Source organism: Medicago sativa, chromosome 7, assembly GCF_051527215.1.
Source record: "Medicago sativa cultivar Bolivia chromosome 7, Bolivia_mono, whole genome shotgun sequence".
NCBI lineage: Eukaryota > Viridiplantae > Streptophyta > Magnoliopsida > Fabales > Fabaceae > Medicago > Medicago sativa.
This window is the reverse complement of record NC_140755.1, coordinates 47,604,619-47,613,159: the sequence shown is the minus strand read 5'-3', so window position 1 is coordinate 47,613,159 and position 8,541 is coordinate 47,604,619. Positions and strand designations below refer to the sequence as shown.

General features: G+C 38.4%; 1 pseudogene; it reads left to right on the top strand.

Moving 5' to 3' along the window:
• The first annotated feature begins 328 nt into the window (after positions 1-328).
• On the top strand, positions 329-1,883 carry LOC146906295 (uncharacterized; annotated as a pseudogene).
• Positions 1,884-8,541: the final 6,658 nt, after the last annotated feature.

Here is an 8,541-nt window from a genome sequence, read left to right as displayed (position 1 = left end):
CAGTTACTCTAAGAACTTCTGACGTGGCCTTTGTATACTGGTGTATAACGTAAGAGGGCAATGATTATTTTAGCTTTGAATATACTATCACGCGCCCCTTATGTCATTAATGTTGTGTTTGTTTGTCCCCTTTCTGAATTGCAATCGATTTACTAAAAACACTTAGACAATTCACACACTACTCACTTCACTACCTACACTTTCTTCTCTCAACCGTTCTTTGCGAAGTAAGGGCATTCTCCGCAACCAAAAACTTAGAACCCTAAAAAGTTTTCTTCATCATCAAAGGCATCATCAAGTTCCATTCCAGAATCATGATTGATCAAGCATGCAGGAAGTTGTTCCAGAATCATCTACACAAGATGCTCCTGCATATGAAATCAAAGGAAGGACTATGTCCTTGGAAGAATGGGATTTGAGGATTCAACAGAGAATCCTGTAGATTTCACTTCACTGCTTATCATGGGTGTGACATTAGAAGCTACTATGAAGAACAAGGTTTAATGGCGTACTTCGATATGTTGAATGGACCAACATACAAAACCTTAGTAAAGCACTTCTAGGTGAGAGCCTCTGTGTACGACAGAGCTGCTGCTAAGTTGGAGGAAACAGAGAAGATTTTGATTGACCCTACTTTGAAAGGGAAGACTAGAGAAGAAATGGGCTTGGAACTATTCAGATGCACGGAGATTAGGTCTAGCATCATGGGGATTCCAGTGTTCATCTCTGAAGAGAATATTGCATTTGTTCTCAGAAGATATGCTTCTGGTAAACACACAGGTGGGATAACCAACCCCAAGACAAGTCCATGGAATGAGATTGTAAATCAATCCATTTTCAACAATGACAAGAAAGAAGCTTATGCTAACTTGAGCATGGAGAAGAAAATGATGCTGAAGATTCAGAATGAGAATCTGCTACCAAAACGTGGTGGCAGTGATCAACCATCATTGGAGCACAGGATCTATCTTCATTACTTCATTAGGAAGGAGAAAGCAAACGTGCCCAAATACATTTTCAAGCACATGATCAAGGAGCTTAGGGAAATCCAGCAGAACAAGAGGTGCTGGGTTCCCTATGGAAGGCTGATTTCAGAGATCCTTCCTCAAAGAGGGATTCTAAAAGCTCTCAGTAAGGTCAACTTCTTCACTGGTGATCAGCTTGAGACTGAAACTGGCAAAGTCATTAATGGGAAGACACTCAAGCATATGAAGCTGATTGAGACAGTCACAAAGCTCAGCACTGACTTGAGTGAATCAAGTGCAACGTCAAATCTGATGGAAGACTTTCCTCCCATCTGCAAAAAGGACCCTCTTGAAGTCCAGATGCACTTTATCACAAATCACTTTGAAACATATGGTAAAGTCATCAGACTTGAAGATGTTCCTGAAGAAATGTATGGTGGTGATATGCCTGTAGCAAGAAGCAGGAAGTCTAAGAGGAAGACTACCACCAAAGATGAATATCTGGAAGCTGAGCAACCTTCCAAGAAGGCAAAGAAAGAGAAAGCCTCTGGTAAAGTGAATGTCGGTAGTTCTGGCTTACCAACACTTTAAGAAGAGGTTCAGGACCTGAATACTGATGTGGTTCTGAACAAAAGAACCAGAAGTGGCAAAACTGCTGCTTCTTCACAAGTTGCTCCTGAACAGCCTCCAGTCTCAAAGAAGAAGAGGAAGACTGCTATCAGGGAGTTGAAGGAGTCATCTTATGTAGCTGAAGAAGAAGAAGGTATTGAAGCTGCTACTGAGTTGGTTACGAGAGAGGTGAAGAAGAAGAAAGCTGAAGATGCTGCTACTCTAGCAAAGATCAAGGAACTTGCTAAAGGTACAGAAGTTCCTACATCAAGCATAGCAAGGGAAGATGTTGGTGTTGTGGCACAGTAATTGATTGAAGCTATTGAAGATTTGCAAGAGTTAGCAACTTCAGAAGCTGGGAACATGCTGATGGTTGTTAGTACTGGTGGAGATACTCATGAGGGTCAAGCTGCTGGTTCAGATGCTACTGCTCTAGAAGCTGTAATAGGTAATCTTGATCCATTACACTCTCATACTGTTATAGAAGTAGAATTTGACTCAAGCACATCTGTATCCTCCCAATCTACCTCCTCATCATCATCTATAGATTTGGATAATATACCATTAGGCCATCTTTACCAAACCAAAATCCACAAAAAGCCTTCTCAGAACATTCTGTTTGAGCCTATGATTCCTAATGTCAATGAAAGGATAGGCAATATGTCTGAGATGAGAAACAAAGTTTGTGAAAGACTACCTTTTAACCACCCTCTCCAACCACCAATGATTCAACCCCTCAATATGGTTTCTGCTGATATGAATGTTGAATCATCATCATCTCAACCCACAACCAACCAAACTGTTGACACTTCTGTGTTAGATAACTTGGTTAGTCACTACTCAGGTGAACTACCAGAAGTTAGGCCAAACCTACAAAAAGCCTCTGAAGTAGCTTCTATGGAAGTTATTTTAGAAAGCCCCCCTCATCAAGCACCTAACCTACATATGGCCTCAACAACCAGCCCTGAACACATCTCTTCACCTGAACATATTGTTCCCGAACAAACTTTATCTCCTACCATCCATGAAACTGTCAGTGAACCTGACTTCATGATCACATCAGATGATCCTGATGTTGAGATTGATCAATCATCCTCAACTGTGATTGTAAAGTTTGTTTCTGACAAACCCTCAACCAGCAATCAAACACCAAACTCCATAAACAGCCAACCTTCATCATCTCAACTAGCTATACAACCTGTTGATCATACCAAACCTACAAAAGTACCCTCACCACCAACCATCTTTTTAGATTCTACTCTATTAACAGATGTGTGTGAGAAGATCTTCCAGGACCTGAACAAGCTCATTCAAGCTGGGAATGACTTGGTTCACAAAGACAGCTATGAAAAGTAGTGAAGTAGACTGAAGGAAAGAGTTGACTACATCCTGACTGCACTTCAAAGAACATGCTCTGATGCTCAAGATATAGCTCAACAAAAGCTTCAAGATGGCTGAAAGGAGTGAATAGCAGTCTGTAGGAAGTCAAGATCCTAAAAACTTGGGTGCAAAATCCTCCAAGTATAAAAGGAAGAAAGATCACTGATTTCATCCCTTCTGGTGTGCATCCAAGGGAATTAGACTTGACCTTCCTAAACAATATCAATTTCAAAACAGCCTCTACTAGCCTGGATCTAATACAAAGAAATGATGTTTTGGAAAAGGAGAATAAGAAGCTTCAGAAGGAACTCTTGGAGCAAAAGCTACTCTTACTTGAGTACAAGACTACCGCTGAAGCTAAGCTGGAAGAAGCAAGAGTCAGAGAGGAGAATTTGATCAAGAGTAATGAGGACTTCAAGAATGAGATGAAGCAAAAGCAAGAAGCAATGCAGAAGCAACAAGAAGAGACCAACTTGATGCTGTAACAGATGATGGACCTGCTACACAAACAAGCCAACCCTTAGTTGCACACATTTTTTAGCTTGTTTAGTCTTTTTGTCTAAATTTTCTTTGTTTAGCATCTTCTTACATGTTTGTTGCTTCTGACTTTAATTTATGCTTCTGAACATATTTGTGCTTCTGATCAATATCAATGCTTCTGAACTCAGTTGTTTTGCTCTGATATACTTCTTATATTTATGCTCTGATATATGCTTCTTATATATTTATTATATTTGTAGAATTTTTTTTCTCACTATCTTTTTCCTATCTCTTCTTTTTGTCTTTAGTTTTTAAATTTTTTTGTTGATGACAAAAGGGGGAGTATATGTATAGTATTTATAGGCTCTGAGCCCCATTAATTTAATTTTTTATTCAAGTTAAATTAATAGGACCTACTTCTTATCTCTTAGTCTATTGATGTGAGAATATTTTGAGTGTTATTACCCTTTTAAATGATGAATTTAATTAACATGGATAGAACTCAGGGGGAGCTTACAAACCTCACCTTAAGTACTATTAGACTCAGGGGGAGCTTACAAACCTCAAACCCTTATAGTCAACTTGTTAATTAGATTAACAACAATTGCACATTTTAAATACTATTGTTTTTCACTATCAAAAAGGGGGAGATTGTTGGAACAAAATACAAAATGTGTTTAAGAATAAACATTTGAGAGTTTTGATGATAACAAGGTATTAAAAACTGTCAATTGGATAAGATAATATTTGTTCAAGTGTACAGGACCATAGACAAAATTTGACATCTTAAATAGGTTCTGGATGAACAAAAAAGAGCTAAGGAATCAACAAAAAGGAAGCTTAAAGCGTGTGAAGAGAAGTGCTCCTGAAGACAAAGTGCTCCTGAAGTGATGATGTCATCAGAAGCAAGTTCATCAGAAGCATCTCATCAGAAGCTAGTTCATCACCAGAAGCTGAAGTTCATCAGGAGATGCAAGACTTAAAGCTTCAAGAGCTGTTCAATGGATTTTAACTCATCTAAGCATTGAAGAAGACTGGAAGTGTAAAGCAATGGTCATTTTGAAAGGATTTGAAGGCATTGGATGCTTATTCTTCAAAAGCGTTCACAAAGTACAATTGTACGAAGTGTACAACCACTACCTCCACTACTCTGTTTTTGTCTCTGCCACAAGACAAGAAAAACAGCTCTGCCTGCAACGATGTTCCTTCACAATGGGAATGGATTTGAAATTGATCCTTCATAGGACAACAACCATATCAGACAAAAGATCATTGGGGATTGATCAAAAGCTTCAAACGACTCTTTTTGATGTGCTGGCAAATTCACAACGTCTCTTGCACACCTCTATAAAAAGGAGTGAAGACTTAGAGTTTGTGTGTAAAACATAAGGACTCAACAACAATTTACAAAGTGCCAAAACTGTGCTGAAATTGTTCTACATTCAAAAGTTTACTTAGAATTTCTTAACAACTTTCATATCTTAGAAATTCTAGAGTCTTAAGAGTCTGTATCTAATTTGTATTGTGAACACCACTGATTGTATATCAAATGTTCAATCTCAAACATTTTTCTTTGTAATTCTGTTTGATTAGAAGTCTCTTGCAGTTGTGCTTGAGCATTAGAAGTCTCTAGATTGTGTTCAGGAGCATATGAAGTCTCTTGCAGTTGTGCTTGAGTAGTTTGAAGTCTCTTGCTAGTTTTAGCAGTGAGCAGTTGTAATCAGATATTACATTATAGTGAACTCTCCTTGGAAGTGCAAGGGGGACAGAACTACTTCCGGTTTGTGGAAGGAACCTGTATAATTGCTTTGTGTCTTTCTTCTTTCTCTCTCTATTTTTATCCGCTGCAAGTTAGTCCTAATTATCACTTCAGAAGCAGAACTCTATTTTCTTCTGGTCAGTCTTTTCAGCTTAGGAGAAAAAGAAGAAAAAGCTAACACAATTCAACCCCCCTTCTTGTGTTTTTCTCACCTTCACTGTGATGCCTTTCGTGTTACTAATGCGCCTAGAGTATTTATGGAATATATGAACCGTATTTTTCATACTTATCTAGATCGTTTTGTTGTTATGTTTATAGATGATATTCTGATATACTCTAAGTCCCAGGAGGAAAATGCCGAGCATTTGAGAATTGTTTTGCAAGTGCTGAAAGAGAAGAAGTTATATGCCAAGTTATCGAAGTGCGAATTTCTGTTGAACGAAGTGAGTTTTCTTGGTCATATTATTTCTGGTAGTGGTATTGTTGTAGACCCATCTAAGGTTGATGCAGTATCACAATGGGAGACTCCGAAGTCGGTTACCGAGGTTAGGAGCTTTTTGGGTTTGGCAGGTTATTACCGAAGATTTATTGAAGGATTTTCCAAGTTAGCAATTCTGTTAACTCAGTTGACTTGTAAAGGTAGAGCTTTTGTATGGGATGTTCAGTGTGAAAATAGTTTTAATGAACTAAAGCAACGTTTGACGACGACTCCGATATTAATACTACCAAAGTCCGACGAACCATTTGTTGTATACTGTGATGCGTCTAAGTTGGGTTTAGGTGGTGTGCTTATGCAGGATAATAAAGTAGTAGCTTATGCATCGAGGCAGTTGAGGATTCATGAACGTAATTATCCTACTCATGATCATGAGTTAGCTGCAGTAGTTTTTGTACTTAAAATTTGGAGGCATTATCTGTATGTTTCTAGATTTGAAGTGTTCAGCGATCATAAAAGTCTGAAGTATTTATTTGACCAGAAAGAATTAAATATGAGGCAGTGAAGGTGGCTTGAATTGCTAAATGATTATTATTTCGGGTTGAATTACCATCCGGGTAAGGCTAATGCTGTTGCAGATGCTTTAAGTAGGAAAACATTACATATATCGGCTATGATGGTTAAAGAGTTGGAGTTGCTTGAACAGTTCAGAGACTTGAGCTTGGTTTGTTAAGTGTCGCCTCAGAGTGTAAAATTGGGAATGTTGAAGATCAACAGTGAATTTTTTAATAGTATCAAGGAAGCTCAGAAGGTAGATGTGAAGTTGGTAGATTTAATGGTTGGGAAAAATCAGGCTGAAGATAGTGACTTTAAAGTTGATGATCAAGGAGTGTTGCGGTTTCGGGATAGAATTTGTATTCCTGATGATATAGGGATGAAAAAGATGATTTTGGAAGAAAGTCACAGAAGTAATTTGAGTATTCATCTGGGAGCTACACAAATGTATCATGATTTGAAGAAGTTATTTTGGTGGTCCGGGTTGAAGCGAGATGTAGCACAATTTGTGTATGCGTGTTTAATTTGTCAAAAGTCGAAAGTTGAACACCAGAAACCTGCTAGGTTGTTGACACCTTTAGATATTCCAAAGTGGAAGTGGGATAGTATATCCATGGATTTTGTGACGAGTTTGCCGAATACTCCAAGAGGACATGATGCGATTTGGATAATTGTGGATAGACTGACGAAGTCGGCCCATTTTATTCCGATTAACATCAGTTTTCCTGTATCTCAGTTGGCGGAGATTTATATTTGTGAGATTGTGAAGCTACATGGTTTTCCGTCGATTATTGTATCAGATAGAGATCCAAAATTTACTTCTAGATTTTGGAAGAGTTTGTAGGAGGCGTTAGGTTCTAAGCTGAGTTTGAGTTCGGCGTATCATCCGCAGAAAGATGGACAGACGGAGAGGACAATTCAGTCGTTGGAGGACTTGTTGAGAGTTTGTGTACTTGAGCAGGGAGGAACTTGGGATAGTCATCTTCCATTGATCGAGTTCACTTATAATAACAGCTACCATTCTATCATTGGAATGGCACCGTTCGAAGCGTTGTATGGTCGAAAATGTAGAACTTTGTTGTGTTGGTATGAGTCTGGTGAGAGTGTGGTACTGGGACTGGACATTGTTCAACAGACTACCGAGAAGGTTAAGTTGATTAGAGAAAAGATGAAAGCATCACAGAGTAGATAAAAGAGTTATCATGATAAGCGTAGGAAGGATCTTGAGTTTCAAGAAGGAGACCATGTGTTTTTGAGAGTCACTCCTGTGACCGGTGTTGGACGTGCGCTAAAATCAAAGAAACTGACTCCGAGGTTTATTGGCCGCATCAGATTTCGGAAAAAGTTGGGATGGTTGCGTATAGAGTGGTTTTACCACCGCATCTTTCGAACTTACATGTTGTGTTTCATGTGTCACAACTTCGGAAGTATGTTTCGGATCCATCTCATGTGATTCCAAGAGATGATGTGCAAGTGAGAGACAACCTTACGATCGAGACCTTACCAGTGAGGATTGAAGGTCATGAAGTGAAGAAGTTGAGAGGCAAGGAGATACCTCTTGTGAAAGTCGTTTGGGAAGGAGTGGCTGGTGAAAGTTTGACGTGGGAGTTGGAGAGTAAGATGTTGGAGTCATATCCAGAGTTATTTGAATGAGGTACATTTTCGAGGACGAAAATATTCTAAGTGGGGGAGAGTTGTAACGCCCTATTTTGTTAATTATTTATTTTATCGAGTTTAGTGTCTTTTTGTATAATTTATTTGAATAATTGTGATGTGTTATATGTTGGTAATTATTAGTAGCTTAATATGAGCATTATTAGCGGGGGAATATAATTAAATTAGATTAATGAGGCATAAGGGCATAATTGGAATAAGGGAGAATATGTAAGTTAAGAATAAGAGAGGTTAGGAATAGAGAGTCAGAACATGTAAAAACAGTTTTTGGGAGAAAAAGAGAAAGTGGGAAGTCAGAGAAGAGAAGAGCTTTGTGAGAAGAAGGGAAAGCTTGTATAATTCAGAATCTAACCAATCTAAGGTAAGGGTGGGACTAACCTTCTTTAATCATGAGTCTATAATTCTGAAAAAGGGTTTAATTTTGATGTTGTTGATAATTTTGATGTTATAGAAGTTAGGTTTGAATTGCAATTTGATTGTTAAGAGATTATAATTTGAGAGAAATAACCAGGGGTAAAGTGAACAATAGAATTGAACGGTGAAAAGAGTGGTTAATCAGGTAGGTTAGTGAGGGATTAACGTTCTAATGATAGGGTAATCATATGGTGATGATTATGGACGATTTTGGAGAGTCTAGGGTCAAGAAACAGAGCCAAGGAGGCTCCCATGGTAGAAAATCGTAG